Here is a 16,765-nt window from a genome sequence, read left to right as displayed (position 1 = left end):
GATTCCCAACTAGCTAGTGTGTGTGTGTGTGTGTGTGTGTGTGTGTGTGTGTGTGTGTGTGTGTGTGTGTGTGTGTGTGTGTGTGTGTGTGTGTGTGTGTGTGTGTGTGTGTGTGTGTTTATGTGCGCGCATGCGTGTTTATGTGCGTGTGCACGCACGTGTAAGCACATATGTTCTGAACGCACTCTGCTCTGCAGTGTTTTCATTCCCAGAGTCACACACTTATCCTGTACGATAACTGAAGCACACAGTTCCTGATGATTCACCACTTTGACTGTTGATTTTCAAATCCAATACTGCAAAAAATTTACCCTGAGGTTTGTACAGGAATGTAATAGGATGAGGAAGGCATTTCATATCTCATGAGGAAATGTGGCGTTTTCTCAGCAATTAGCTATCAACTGTCATGCCGCATGTGTTAGCATGTGGTGTGCCTGGCTCAAATTTGCGAATTGCAAGGCGCTGACCTGACTGCTGCTTTCCATCAAGGCAGCCAGATTGATGGTGATAAAGCAAGTCTTTCTTTGAGCTGAGGGAGGCACTGTGCAAGTCTGACGTCTGAGGCTCGGTGATGCCATAAAAGTCACCTTTGTTTATTGCCTAATCGCTGTGTGTTCCTCCAACGTCTCATGTCCTTTTGCTTTTTGACTGGAGATCCTGTAAGTTTGATGGCTTCATTTTTTGGAAGGCTTACATTGTTATAAACATTGTAATGAGAACTCTTTCGGCAGATGGTGCATCTGGTGAAATGAGGGGGGGGGGGGGGAGATCAGTTTCATTTTGATCATTCTTGCAGCGATATCCTGATATTAATCACATGTCTGGATGAAAACTCCGTTACGGAGAGCCATTTGTTTGCGCACAGCAGTGTTTTGCAATCTCAGAAGACCTTGCTGAAAGGTGCTGCCATGGAGTGAAGCATCTCCTTTTACTCCTTTTGCTTCCCTGCTGTGAAAGGCTTCCTTGCCTCGGCACACTGCGATCTGTTTTCTTTGGTTTTATCGCAGCTCTCTCAGAGTGAGCCAGAAAACGAAGCCCAGATGTTGAGAGAATGCTCATCTTTTTCCCTTTTCTTTTTTTTTTTCCTTCTTCTCCAAAGGGGAGTACTGATTTCTCCACTGTTGACCACAGAACATCCCAGGCTTGTAAACCCCTCATTTTCCTTTATCACACTGCTTTCCCAAGTTTTTTTTTCCCCCTCTGTTTTTCAGACATTTTCTTAGCTTGAAACTGCCCGAATGAGAAAAATAAAAGCAAAGTGTATAAACGTGGCCGTGCCCAAAAGGACGCAATCTCTTTATCTCACGAGGGTGATTCATGATTAGTAGTGATGATTCATTAAGCAACGGGGAGGAGTGTGGTGCTGGTGGGACATTCGTATTGCACTGTTTGGAAAGGCTCCGGAAGGGGGTGAGCTGGCCTTGTTTATTGAGGTTTCTCAACCAAGGCCAATCCCATACTGTGCCGCTAAAGGATTTGAGATGCATTGCTTGAGACATAGCAGTGCATAAGCTCCATCATCAGAGGCCTGCACATGTGAGCAGTGTGTGTGCTTTACACTGGCTCCATGAACTCCACAACACATTCCAGCATTTGCAGCATTTTGCATCTTCCCTTCTGTGAACATCAGTTTATTTTTACGGTTTCTCACCCATAAAGCTTATCGCATGCCTCCAGTGGTGCCACAAGGAATCTTGTGCGCCCGTCTCCTTACGTGCTGTTATGGAAGAAATATCTGAGTAACAGCCGTTCTTTGCTGACAAAATGACTAAACTGCATGGAGACTGTGAGACAAACAAGATCCCACCAGAACCTCTAGCTGGCTTACATTTTGGAACAACATTACCTTTTTGAAAGTGACTCGGTTGGTACTGTAAGGTCGTGTATTTCCATATAAGTTCAGTTGCCTTTCTTGTTGAGTTTGATGCCAGCTTGTTGATGGAGCCCTAGGGAAGTATTGCACACATCTGTGGGACGAACTGGGAATGCCTATTAGCACGGCTGACTGACAGACAAACAGAACTTTGGTGTTCACTCTGTTTGTTGGCTCACCTGCTCAACACATTAGCATTACAAGTGTCATCTTTCCACGTGTATACAAATGAAACAAATGGACTACTATTTTCATCCTTTGTCGTGTAAACGTTTCTTGCAGTGATCTTATAACTTCTGATCTTTCCTCTTCTTCCTCTTCTCCTTATTCTTCTTTTTAATGACCACAATTATTCCCACGTTCTTGTGTGGTGAGCCAGAGGAAGACCCAAGTCTTTCATGAACCGGCTGGCCAGGCCTAACGTTCGACTCAGGTAGGGCAGGAATTTGGAATTTGTTCATGGTGTTGGGAAGAGCTCACCGTCTCTTTGCGAAGGACACTGGGGTCTTTAACGGCCACCAAATAATGTCCGCAGACGGGACGCACAGTTTAACGTCTATCCGAGGGATGGCACACACATTGATGAGCCACCCTGCCTTGAAAACACCGGGATGACAGTCTATAGCTTGGTCAGTATTCAAACCTAGGCTCGACAGCTTAGAGGCGAATGTGCGTACCTCTCGGCCATCCTGCCAGCCCAACTTTTTGTCTATATCCTGAAAATGATTTGAGTTACTGACCAATGTTACTGCGACCACAAACCAAGATCGTTGCTTTCCACAGAGATGGACACTCAACAAATTTATCTTCATTATGCACCTTGAATCTCTTACCATTTCTCTTGGTGGTACTCACCATTCTCAAGCATATGGACAGCATTGAGTTATATCCATCTGTTTAGTTTATACACTGACAATAGAATTGACATTTGTTGCAGAGTTATTGTGCCAGTGATTCCGAATGCACACACCTTTTATGGATGATATTGCAGTCTGTTAGATGTCATGGGATGTTTATTTCCTGTTGTGCAGTTTGAAATGATGATACACTGTATTTTTATTACTGTAAACAGGCTGTAGAAAACATGTGGTGGAGTGGGGTGAGAGATCCAGAAAGTTGGAATGTGAATAACATATAATAGGATGTATTTGGCTTGATAAATGTCCAGGTTTTTTAATTGCCAGCGACTGAAAAAAAAAAAAAAACCCACAAATCTGGTACAAATCCACCAACGTTTTTCCAGTGTAATTACTTATTTGTCTTTTGTTGCTGAAAATTTATTGATCCAAACTTCATAACTCCACACCAGTTCAGGTCAGTTCAGGTATGAGCGGAGCATGCACCAGCCAGAACAGCGCGTCTCTGTGTCCACTTTCCACCAGTACTCCAGAGGCCTTCATCTGGCCATCGCCTAGGCAGATGCCTGGCCCATTCACCTCTCCTTGAGATGCCAATCAACCTGCTGCAACCAAGAGGCACAGAGTCGGCCCATTGGCCTCCTCCACTCACGAGACTCCTTTGCTGAGTGAACCTGGTGAGCAGGATCAGTGTCAAGAAAACGAGCCACATGTCCAAAAAGCCGCAGCTGATGTTCACGGACTACACAGGTTACAGATCTCATCTAAGTCTATCTCAACAACCGCTCGTTAGACCCAAAGTCTGAGTAGTGATAACAAAGGCATCTCTGAAGAAACCTAGTACCGAAGGACTGAAATCTCCATATCACATCCTTGGTCAGAATCCAAGTCTCACATCCGTAGAGCAACACTGGAAGCACCAAGGACTTAAAGACTCGGACTTTCATCCTCCTGCATAGGTACGTACAGTGCCACGCCCCATGATCCAGTGAATCCATGACTCCCCAGGCCCGGCCCAGACGTCTATTGACCTCTGGCTCACAACATGCAGAGACATGAATATCACTGCTGAGGTAAGTGAATCTCTACATGACCTCAACATCCTCACTACAAATAGGAAGAGACAAGATAGCAGCATGCAAGATGTTATTGAAAGCCTGGATCTTAGTTTTGACCCAGGAAACCCGTAATCCCAGTAGCTCTGGCTCCTCGTTCAGCGCCTCCATAAGGATATCAAGCGTCTCTGCAAAAATGACTGCATCATCTGCGAAATTAAGGTCAGAGATCTTGACATTCCCAGACAATGCACCGCAGCTTGATCTCTTTGACATCCTCCCCAGAATCCAGTCCATGCAAGTGCTGAAAAATTTGGGGGCCAGTACACACCCCTAACAAACTCCAGCAACAACTAAAAATAAGTCGGAGAGGAAACCACCACACCTCACAGCACTCTCAGTGCCAGAGTATAGTTCAAAACTCAGATCGATACGTTTTGGTGGCACCCTATGAAGACTGAGAATCCTCCAGAAGGCATCCTGATTCACTGAATCAAACACTTTGTGGAGATCAACATCGGCTGTGAGCAGCCCCTGCCAAATCTCTCATCTGCATTCGATGAGGACCTGAAGAGCAACGATACAATCAATCGATGACCACCTTTGTGTAAAGCCCGACTGCTCTGGACGCTGGTGCTCAAGCAGATGGTGGCAAACCCTATCAAGAATTATCTGAGCAAAGACCTTGCCCAGCACTGAGAGCAGTGTCTTCCTTCGGTAGCTGATGCAGTTCTGGTGATTATATCTTTCCCTTTGCAGAGAGGGACAACAAGGCCCCTCTTCCAGTCAGTTGGGATGATATATACTCTACCGGTGGACGTGTGTAAATATATACTCAAGGGTGGACGTGTCGTAAGCTGAGGAGCAAGGGGTGCAGAAAACATGGAGAGGAATAGAGTTTTTGCGAGTATAGAGAGGAGAATGGAAAAAGGAATGAGCGGTGGAAGGCAGAAGAGAACATGGCTTTGGCTGGGGCAAATGTCTGCAAAAATTCTGAGATCGACTTTATTGCTTATTCAACAATGAAGGCACATGGAACATGGATAACAGTGTTTAATCTAACTATCTCTGCCAAAACTTTTATACACCTTTTCATGAAATGGCATTTCCTACGACAGTGTGACACCTCTCCTGCAAATTCTCAGGTGTGACATTATGTGTTTTTAAATGACATCATTGAATGTGTCTTACTTTCAGGCCACTTTGTGTTTGACATGTGGGATCACAGAGCCTTTGTTCTCAGTCCTGTAGTTTTCACCATTTTGTTCTCTCTGCACCTTTCATACATGATCCATCCCAACGATGCTCAGTTCTTATCTGATTTGAAGACTAGTGATGATGTTATCCCCTCATTGGTTTGATAATAATTATAACATCACTATTCATATATAAGTTGAATACATGCTCATTAATGTAATTGACCGGTACTTTGAAGAAATGGAAGGTGACTGTATCCCCCCACTCCCACTTTTATGGTGCAGACAGACCTTGATTTTATGGTTGAATTTCCATTTAATAATATCATATTTTGATATGTTGTGGTCATTAAGAGAATCATTTTCATAATTATGCTAACGTTGCAACATTTCCACCTGCACACCGTATTGAGACCAATGTTTACTCCCTCAGACTTGCACATTCTTTCTCAAGTTAACATCACTGCTTATCGGATGTTTGGTAAATGTAAGCCTGAACCAACTCTTGAGAAGGTCTCGGTAAGATTTGCACCTGGTAACTTCCTAAGGGGGAAAAGGGTATCATATGTGCCAAGATGGATGTGTACTGAAAGGCAGTGTCAGAAATTTAGTTTGAGAACATGAAATGTGTGCACCCTTAGGATTTTGCAGCTTGGTCTTTCCTCCTTTCTCCCATTTCCTTCCCTTCCCATTTTTCAGCATCTTCTCTTTACCATCCCCTAGCTCTTTCCAAAACACCACTAAAAGCCCTGAAACTTCAAGTTGTGCTCTGCACGTACTCTCTTCTCTCCATTAATCCCTCACTCTCACCACATTCCCCACCCCACCATTACCACTGGACAACCCTTTTCACCCTTCACAAGTTGTGTACAAGGCAGCTTTGAGGTGAGTTATTGAACTCAGCCCTCTGCGTACCCTCATGGCAGCAAGTGGCTGCAAGGTCATGGGTGAAATAAACCATGGAGGCTGAGGCCGTCTGGCAATTGTAACATTAAAAACGTTTTTTAAATGAGCAAACCAATCCCCCAAAAATGGTTGTGGCTTTCCAGAATACAACCAAGATGGTACTCCTTCATCAAGGTCCACTAAATGTGTTTTACTCTGACTGATTTTAATGATATTGTTCGTTCGATACTGTTCTCTTGTTTCGGTCGAGGCTGGCTGCTAACCTGTAGGTGCAGACAGACCTTGATTGATTGGTATGCAGTGAACCCGTGCACTATGTTTGATAGGCATATGGAACAGAGGTTACTGTAATCCCATTCCATCTCTGCCAAGCCTTCAAAAGTAGCTGCTTGGAGATGTGCCACCCCTTTCTTATGCCGGCAGTCAATTGTGATGCTATGTTGATCAGTTGATCCATGTCTCTTGAGTTGATATCATCGGCCTTGCAACATGCTTTAATTTTGCAAAAAAAATTGCATGCAACATGACCATCTTTATAGATTTTCTTTCACTACAACTTGTGTTTTGCATCCAGGGCTTGCATGGCCAAAAGTATATGCATAAGTGAGCTTTTCTTGAAGGTTACTGTTATCAAAACCTTAATTATGTGGCCACATGTTTATCTGGTCATATAAAAAGTGCAAAAAAAGGTGAGCAGGTTGGGCAAGTTTCGCTGTTCTTATACCTTGAGCAAAAATTACATGAAACCTTTTCTGGTTACTTTGCAGAGCTTTAAATTGTTCACCTCCTTGTATAATCATCTGACAGGATGGTGCAGATTCTAACACACTTACCTTTTGAGCTGTCTAGTCTGGGTTCAATTCCCAACCAGATTATAAACTGTTAAATTCATGCTTTGTAGGCAGGGCGTTGCATCAATACGTGCTCTCGGATGGACGTTAAGCTGGGTGTCCCACCTGCTAGCATTAGTTTGTGGATGTTAAAGATCCCATGGAGTCTTGCAAATTACAAGTGAGTTATCACTGGCACCCTGAACAATTCCAAATTCCTACCACCTTTCGCAGAACATCAGGCCTGGTTCGTGAAAGACTTGGGCCAAAAACTTTCCCCGGCTAACCCTCCAAGAATATTGGGATAACTGGAGCAATTAAATGTCATGGAGTAGACCTTTATTGTGAATGAGTGATTGAGTGATCATTGGGGAAAGTCTGTTTTTATTTAATTAATTAATTATTTATTTAATCTTTTTTTCCTATGAAATTGAGGTGCATTGAAGAGTGCGGTGACAGAGGAAAAAGGTAATGCACCGACTCGGGCAGCGGGCCAACAAGTCGGGGGATGATCGAACAGGAAACGAGGAAGGAGAAGAAATGCAGGAACAGACTCAAACGAGACCCATAAGAGCTTGCAGTCCAGTTTGAAAACACACGATCCCATTACAAAAATGCAAGCAAAAGCACTCAAACAGGTGTGTAAGTAAATTACATCAACAAATTGACACCAACAATTAACAATAACTTTTTCTTTTGTTTTTCATATACATAGTCAAGGCCTGAAGAAGAGCGAGAACACAGATCGGATTAGGATGCAACATAACAAAAGGAACAGCAAGAAGAGAAAGGGGGAAATGCCAACTGCAGGATGGAGATGGACAAACAAGGGATGTGGGTGATGATGAAGGGTAAGGGAGAATGCAAGGGGTGGACAAGATTGATACAGAATCAAATTTTTGGGAGGGATGGGGTGGTATAACAATTTTGGAACAGTTATAGCTGACTCACTTTTCGAAAACAACCTCTCAGACCAGAAGATGGTGTCTTGTCACAAAGGATCCTGGAACTAGAACTGGAATCGTGTTCGGTTTGGATCCTGATTTTGGGAGGGACCAGAATATTGTTTGCTTCCTTCTCACATGTAATTAGGTTATCTGCTCTGCCACCTCCCTCAATAGCCTCAGATGCATATTGTTGGACACAGATCTTTATCCTCTCTTTGCTTTCCTAGCTGTTTTTCTTTACTTGCTCTGCTTCTACCTGAATAGGTCAAAAAGCCTTCCGCATCTCCTATAGACTATATATTCTCTCAGCTACTGGTAAAGCCTGGTGTTGGCTCAACGGTTAAGATGGCTGCCTTAAGATATTAGGGCCTTGAGTTTGAGCCCTTGTCGTGCCATTAAATAATACCATGTGGGTTGGCTCAACCCATCATCCTTCCAATGTCAGCAAAATGAGTACCAGTTTACTGGAAAAAGGGAGCACTGCATTAGCAGCACAGCCACACTTCCAGAATTGATGCACCCAGCAGTCCCAGGCTGCATACAAAATAATAAGCCACTGGTAATTCCTCCTAATTCTTCCGTAAATGTTGAAGCAAAATAACTTTTTTAAGCCTGCCATCTCACTTTCATCACTAACCATTCTTCCTGAGCTATCTCTCAATGGACCCACACATATCTTAACCTACTCTTTACCCCTTTTAGTACTTTAAAAAAAAAATGCTTTTCTGTTATGTTTAATGTTCTTGGCGATATCCTTCTCGTATTGTCTTTTGGCTTGCAGTATTATTTTCTTAACTAGCCTCTGTTTACTTCTTTACTGATCTGACTCTAACTCCTCCAGTTTTGTTGTTTAATACTTCACAAGCTACAAAAAAAAGAAAAAAAAACAAAGTCGGGATGGAATCTCCAAAAAACAACCGAACAAGGTCGGAGCGACTCCATAATACGACACCACAATACTTGTGTGGATTACCATCATAACATATTTTGCCATTTTTCCATCTCAATCCCACAACAAATATAATACACTATTATGCCAGCCCACACTACAAATCAACAACTCCCTCTAACATAGACATCTTCATACAATTGTTCCTATTGCCACATATGACAAAAATGTCAAAAGATGCAATGATGGTGATCTGTAAAAGGATCGTGGGGTCGTAATGTGGAGTCATTCCTACGTTGTTCGGTCGTTTTTTGGGGATTCAATCTCAACATGTTTTTTTTTCATTTTTCTTCAATGTTCTTTTTGACTTGTTTCTATTGTTTTGTTTTGTTGTTTTTTTTGGGGGGGGAGGGGGGTAAGGGGAAGAAGAGAATTATAGTTCTGTTTATTATGAGCCCTTTTCCTTCGTAAATTACCCATACTGCAGTTATCTTACAATCTATGGCACAGGTTATTGCTGAAGACATTATTATGGCAGAGTTACCCAATCGGCGCATGCATAAATGGTGTGCAACGTCCATGCAAATGATTTCCTATTGCCGAACAAGTTCAATTTCTTTGAAAATGCTATGGTAATGGTGCAATACGCCGGAAACCATGTTACATCTTCGTGTTGGAATCATTGTAATCACTTCAGCCATTATTGTGCTAACCTGGCTGAAGAAAGAAAGAAAGATGAAGAAGTACAATTAATTTGCTTTTTAACTTTGTCTTTTACAGGGTTGAAGTGCATGTAGTAGCTTGAACACAGAATGGACCAGTCCATTGGGACCATACTCTGTACAGAGCGTTGGTGCTGCCGAAGCAGTCTCCTTGGCTATTGGGCACAATCCTGGACAGGTCGCCACTCTGACGCAGGATACTTGAATGACTCGGTCATCCCAGCAAGCTGGTACTCATTTTGCCGACCTCGGAAGGATGGCAGGCTGTGTCAACCTCCTGGTGAATTAATTCAGCAGGCAACGAGGCTTGAACTCAGAACCCTCGGATCCCAAGCTGCCACCCTAACCACTGAGCCAACACCAGGCTAGAATGGACCAGGACATAACAGAACAAAAATAACTGTGGGGTGTGTGTGTGGGGGGGTGCAGCAACAGCAGAATAGAGGGAGACTTGGAGGAAGAAAAGACATTGAAAGAATGAGAGCAAGGTGAAGGGGGAGAACACAGGGTGAACAAGCTGGAAACAGGTGCAAACTCTTAATCACAGAAGTGGAAGGAAAAACTGCAGAAGAAGCATAAATGTAACAAAAAATAAATGAATAGGAGGCTGAGGGAATGGAGATTTAAAGTTTGGATTTTCTTAGGAAAGATTTAGCGCGACAGAGGATGTCAGGCTGTCTTTGGAGGCCAATTTTGATGTGCGGTGTGCAAAAGGGAGATCATGACTGATGGTGGGAGCCAAAAGCTTGAGGGACTGAACTTCAAGTTTTTTTTGGATATAGTGTCAAGGCTCATGGAGGAGCTAGAAGACAGAACGGATGAGGATGTCGCAGAACAAAAAGAACAGAAGAAAGAGAGTGGGGGAGGGGCATGGAGAGGGATACACACCACCAATAGGGTTGAGACAAAGTTTGTTTAGGAAGTAGATTGGAGGGTTTGCCAGACAGTCCTTTTGGAGACACAGACACAGACATATGTATACGAGGTGTGTTCAAAAAGTATCCGACCTTTGTTCATAAAAATTACTCGTATCCAGATACAACAAACTTACACTAATCTCCTTCAAAGTAGTCCCCTTGGGCTGCCACACACTTCTCCCAACAGTTCTGCCACTGTCGGAAGCAGCGCTGGAACGCCTCTTTTGGGATGGCGCGCAGCTGGTCCGTCGCATTCCGCATGATGTCTTCTCTGGACTGAAATCTGGTCCCTTTCAGGGGCATTTTCAGCTTGGGGAAAAGCCAGAAGTCACACGGAGCCATGTCGGGAGAGTAGAGAGCCTGACGAAGCACAGGTGTGTTGTGTTTGGCCAGGAAACTCTATCAAATGTGAAGAATGGGCGGGTGTGTTGTCGTGATGGAGCTGCCAATTGACCGCTGCCCACAGCTCCGGCCGTTTGCGTCGCATAGCGTCACGAAGGCAGCGCAGTAACTCTTGGTAGTACTCTTTGGTGATGGTTGTGCCGTGTGGTGAGGTACTCGTGATGAACCACGCCACTGGAGTCAATGAAGACGGTCAGCATGACTTTGATATTGCTGCGGATCTTCCTTGTTTTTTTTGGCATCGGGGATGTTGGATGCTTCCATTGTGATGACTGGAACTTGGTTTCTGGGTCGTACCCATAAACCCAGGTCTCATCGTCAGTGATCACTGTGTTGAAGAAGTTGGGATCGCTGTTCACAGTCTCCAGCATGTCCTGTGTGATCTCCAAATGGAGTTGCTTCTGCTCGATCGTTAGCAGCTTTGGCACGAACTTCGCTGAGATTCTCCTTTAGCCCAAATCCTCAGTCACAATGGATTGAACGGATCCAATGCTGACGCCCGCCTCGTCTGCAAGTTCTCTGATCGTGATTCGACGATCCTGCATCGGCAGGGTCCTCACTTGGTCAATGACGATCTCATTTCGGGATGTTGAGGGCCTACCAGAACGTGCTTCACTTTCCACTGATGTGCGACCATCTTTGAAGCGGTTGTACCACTCTTTTATCTGTGTGGTGCCCATTGCTTCGTTCCCGAAGGCCTGTTGAATCTTGCGGATCGTTTCCACTTGGGAACCGCCAAGCTTTACACAAAATTTTATGCAGTAGCGTTGTTCAAGTTTTTCCGCCATTTTGTCAAAAACGAAATCCGACGGCACTCCCTTAAACTTCCTCACTCATCGGCGGTCTGTCGGTGACTGACAGCTTCTGCAGGCGGGAAAATACTCACGCATACGAATTAGGATCGCCTACATACGTGCACCAAACCACGCCTCCCTAGCTTCATTTGTTTACGCACGAAAAATTAAGGTTGGATACTTTTTGAACACACCTCGTGTATGTATGTATGTGTGTGTATATATATATATATATATATATATATATATATATATATATATATATATATATATATATATATATATATATATATATAATTTGTCAGGATTCAAAGACCTATTCCAAGTGTTGGACCAGCTTCTGATTCCATCAAGGTCTACAGTGAGGGAAGAATCTGCTGTCTGCCTGTTTGAAAGATATGGGATGCCATGACAGAAGGTGGAGTCTTCATAAAAAGATACGCAGGTTTTTCATAAAAACCCACAAAAACACAATGATCTTTGATGACAAGACACTGCATTGGGTGCACTCCAGCAACAGGAAGAGATGAGAGGATCCCATTCAGAGCCACACGCTGATTACAAGAGTGGATGAAGTCAGCAAAGCATCAGAGGAGGTAGCCTTAGATGCCATAGGCTGAGAGTTAGGAGAGCAAGGTGGGGTGCCAGACTGTCAAATGCTGAACTTGTGTCCAGAGATACTGCCCTTTCTCTTTTCTGAGATTTAGGGCTTCCATCCATTGTGATAAAATGTGCAGCATGTCCAGGGTGGAGTGAATGGTAGTCCGGGGCCTTATGTAATCCCGTGGGATTTGGATGTTTATTTTGTATGCTTTGTAGGAAATCATTATTTATGATGTAAGGGAAAACATTTTGGCGCCAATTTTTTCGAGTATGTTTGCATATTTTTTATGCAAATTAGGTATGACGTCATAGTTCAATATACCAATACACAGTATAGACCAATTCCCTTGCAATTTTGGTGCAAATTAAAAATGTTGGCACATTTAATATATCATTTACTGCCAGGGATAGTGTGTGGAGTCAAATATGGCACCACCCGTTGAAGCATATTTTCATAAATGTTTATCCAAATGAAGTATGACGTCATAATTCGTAAATAAAAATTAAACGATGTAAATTTTCTTTGCAAAATCTGATACAAATTTAATTTTGTGGACCCTATGCATAGATTTTAGCGGACATTGTCTGTATTCAGTATCTTATTGATCAATAATACTTTACATGTGTGACATGCTAACGAATCGTGACGTAATGACGCCATATAAAATGACGTAACAAGTCATCCTACTTTCAAATTTGCCAGAGATTACATGAAATTTGTGGCTTGGATAAGGATGTTCATTCGTGCAACATGGGAAGGCAATTGGAAATTGCATCTAGAATCGCTTAGAGCATTGTGTAAGTACTTCTTCGCACATGAGAGACAAAACTATGCCCGCATGGTTCCACTGTATTTGGCACAGATGGAGAAATTGGAAACAAATGATCCTGATATCTATACAGAATTCATGGCTGGCAACTTCTGCGTCCACAAAAATGAAGTCCCTTTCTGCGCAATAGGCCCAGATCATGGCATTGAACACGAGAACAAAGTCATGAAGATCCTTGGAGGTTTGAAAGGGCTAACACAGTAACCGGCAGCTATGGCCAGATGGTTTCTGATTGCACCTGAGCTAAGTCGCTTGGTCAATGAAACTGAACATTTGGTGGGTGAAGTCTCCCAGAGATCAGTAAGTCATCATGATTTGTCAGATGCTAAGTTGGAATGGTATGAGGATAATGTAGACAAATTGAGAGAGGTGCTAAAAGTGAATGATCCATTCATTATTGAAGATGATGAGCTCATCAACATCGTCACACAAGCGATCATGCCAGAGGTAGTAAAACAGGCAGTAATACAGCGAGATAGTGTTGGAGAAGAGATGTTTGAGAAATTTGTTCAAGAGCGTCTTGTAAACCTAGAGTTGAATGTCTGGAGTCCTATGAAGAAGGCAAATCTCAAGACTTGGAAGACAGCAAGAATGGTTTTGAAGAGCAAGAAAGCTGTCGCTGTTACAGCAATTAAGAATGAAAGAGCACTGTTCGCCCGCTTCCTTGTTGTGATACTGTCACGGCCAGATATTGACCTGAAGGAGAGCATCAGTGAGTTTGAGTTTGCAGAATATCCTCATTCATTCTTCACTTTTGATGGTATCTTGCGGTCTTGTGTTGCCAAAAGTAAGCTGATGACTATCTTGGAACGTTTGCCTGACCAACAGCAGCTTGTTGTTGCACAAGGAGAGCAAACACAGCATGGCACAGTCACAATCATTGATGGAATGGCCGTGGTCCAATCAATGGGGAAACCTACATGGGTGAAAACTTGCTACGATCTCGCCAATCACTTTTTGCATGTCCTAGATTGCAAATCTCAAGGATTTCATGAAGTTCATGTCGTTTTTGACCAATATGACATTCCTAACTCCCTGAAGGAAAGAACACGCAATTTGCGCCTTGGAGATCATAGAAGCCTTGCTTACAATATCTCCGATGAGGCAATCATTGAAAAGGTGATGCTAAGGCAACTGCTGAACAACCAAGACAACAAGCAAAGACTCACTCTCTATCTAGCATCACACATCTTGAAGGATCGCAAGGAATCTGAGAAGATATCTGACAACACTCAGTGAGGAATGCAAATCAAACAAGCTCATATTAGATCATCTGAACAGTACTCAAGAGGAGGCAGATACAAAAATGCTACTTCATGCTCTTGACGCTTCGCAGAGGGGGGCCACGTCGATCTGCATTCAGAGTTTGGATACACAAGTGTTAGTTCTCGCCTTGTGGTGCTACAAGGACTTGTGTCCTGCAACATCGATGCTTGTTGGAACAGGTGGTCTACGGCAAACTATTGATTTAGGTCCTATATATGATGCCCTGGGCAGTCAGAAAGCTTCTGCACTCCCTGGCTTCCACATCTTAAGTGGTTGTGACCAGACTGGCACATTCTGCGGGAAATAAAAAATTTCCTGCTGGAATACACTGCAGAAAGCCGATGGTGATATTGTTAGAGCATTTGGCAACCTTGGAAACACTCCGAGCATACAGGAAGATGACGTCAGTGAATTGGAGCGCTACGTATGTCAACTCTACATTCCTGGCACAACAATCTCTTCTGTGAATGAGATGCGTTGGTTCCTCTTCAGTAAGCACCAGTACACAGATGAGAAATTGCCCCCTATAAAGGCCACTCTAGTACAGAAGATCAACAGAGCAAATTATGTCACCATGATTTGGAAACGATGCGGCACTGCATCTTCAATTCTACCTCCACCAACTTCTCATGGATGGCGTCTGGAAGGTGACCGGCTTCTTCCCCTACCAACAACAGTTTTGCCAGCACCTCAGGCTGTGCTTCAACTAGTCAAATGTGGATGTAAAGGAAGTTGCTCTACGATGATCTGCTCATGTCGGAAGCACAATCTAAATGCACAGATATGTGTACCTGCGAAGTCGCTTGTGAGAACAGTATTGTTAACATACATACTGCAGGTGACGACAGTGACGATGAGGATGATGTTCTTGAAACGTAGCTCATGCGGTCAGCTCCAGATATGTCCATGGCATGTACTTATTTTTGGTTTCCTTGTTTTAAAACCATTTCACGTATAATGGCACTATTGCATACATCAAATGCATGGTGAACACTATATTACTATGACATCATAACTAATTTGCATATGATGGTTTGATTGGTCCCCTTGAATATAATGAAGATGTATTGAAAACCCCAGCACAAGACTTTAGTAACAAAAGCAAAGAAAATACCTTGATGTAAACGGAAGCATGAACATTTTGCATAGGCTTATAAAAGGTATGACATATCATACTTGAATAGAAAGCAAAACGATGATTGAGGCATGCTTTTTTCCTATTTATATGTGATAAATATTAAACTGGAGGTATTGACACCATAATGTATGTATGAGAGCAGGAAAATTTAAAATAGCATTGTCGATGACAGCCAAAATGCTAATTTTTGCATTTTTATGTGTATTCTATGGCGTCATAGTTCATATGAACAAAAAGGTGGGAAAAAGTGTTCGAAAAAATTGGCGCCAATGTTTTTTTGATTCAGTGATCATCGTAGATTAGACTCCAGTAGAAATTAGGAAATAAACATGAACTGCCCATGGGAGCCATTTTGGAGACAAATGGCCCTGCACTATGGGACAGAAACCTAACTGCTCTTCCAAGATCAGGTCATAGGAGAAAAGAAAGGATTTGATGTCAACTAGAATAATTAATTCCATGACTTTGCTTGGAATTAGAAGAAGGCAAATTGGCCTGTAGTTAAGAGACCTACTCCTTGACAGCACTTCTTACCTCCCCCATTCAACCACCCAGTTCTCTTTCTGCCTTTAGTCTTACACCTCACTGGAACATACCTTGTACACTGCACGATTGCCGTTTTTTTGCCTTTTCTCTGAAAATTGCCCATTTCTCTGATGCCGATTGCTCTCCTGTTTGCTTGTCCCAGTCTATAACACCTGACTCTTCATGCCCTCAACGTTTGCCTTCCTGAAATTTAATAGCTTTACTCTACTATCCCAAACGAATTAACGGAATCCTTGCACACATGACACTATTATGGTCACTTGTCCTTGAATGCTCTCCTACTTCTACCTTCACCACCATATTCAGATCATTACTTTAAAAAAAAGCTAACACGACCTACACTCCTCCTTTTGTGGGCTTATCTACAAACTGGCTTAAAAAGCAATTGTGGAGTCGATCTGGAAATTCCACATCTGTTTTGCCCTTTCACTGCTCCTGAACCCAATGTCTCCCTGGCAAATAAATGGAAAGAATCGGATGCTAGTCTTCTGGCGGCACACGGAGGACCAACAGAATATTAGGTAGGTGGTCATAATGTTTTGGCTCATCGTATGTTGTGATGAATAAAATTTCTTTCAAAAATGACAAAAATTATCAAGTGAATTTCCAAGACTGCCACAGCACATTGCCCACCAAAGTTGGGCTGAGAAGGGAACTCTCGCCCTGAGGGCGGCAGTGCCCGCTCGTCTCTCTACCAAGAAAAAAAACAACAGGCAAATGTATTCGCTCGTTAAATTCATGCTTCTCTGTTATGTCACGAAATGCATGAAAATTGATGTAGTGTGAAAATTTCCACTTTTACAGTACTGTATTTATTTCCTTGATCAACCACTGGAAAAGGTTCAGTCTTTCAAACTCCTGTATGTCTCATCATCAGCTACAACCTCTCTTGAGCAGACCTTGCTGGCTTTTTAAAGACAGTTACAAACAGAATATCCTCCATCATGCAAAGTCCTTCCTTCTGAACTTTTCACAACTTCTAAAGCATTTGTCC

The 16,765-nt window shown here is 43.0% G+C and overlaps 1 protein-coding gene across 2 annotated transcripts in view; it reads left to right on the top strand.

The window, feature by feature from the left end:
- The window catches only part of SCFD2 (sec1 family domain containing 2), a 178,698-nt gene that overhangs the window by 77,674 nt on the left and 84,259 nt on the right, over positions 1–16,765 (top strand). The gene's annotated exons all lie outside the window — the stretch shown is intronic.

This window comes from Eptatretus burgeri, chromosome 18 (genome assembly GCF_056783735.1).
Source record: "Eptatretus burgeri isolate ZD-2024b chromosome 18, Ebu_testis_v1, whole genome shotgun sequence".
Lineage (NCBI taxonomy): Eukaryota > Metazoa > Chordata > Myxini > Myxiniformes > Myxinidae > Eptatretus > Eptatretus burgeri.
The sequence above is the reverse complement of the archived record's forward strand: the minus strand, read 5'-3'. Positions and strand labels throughout refer to the sequence as shown.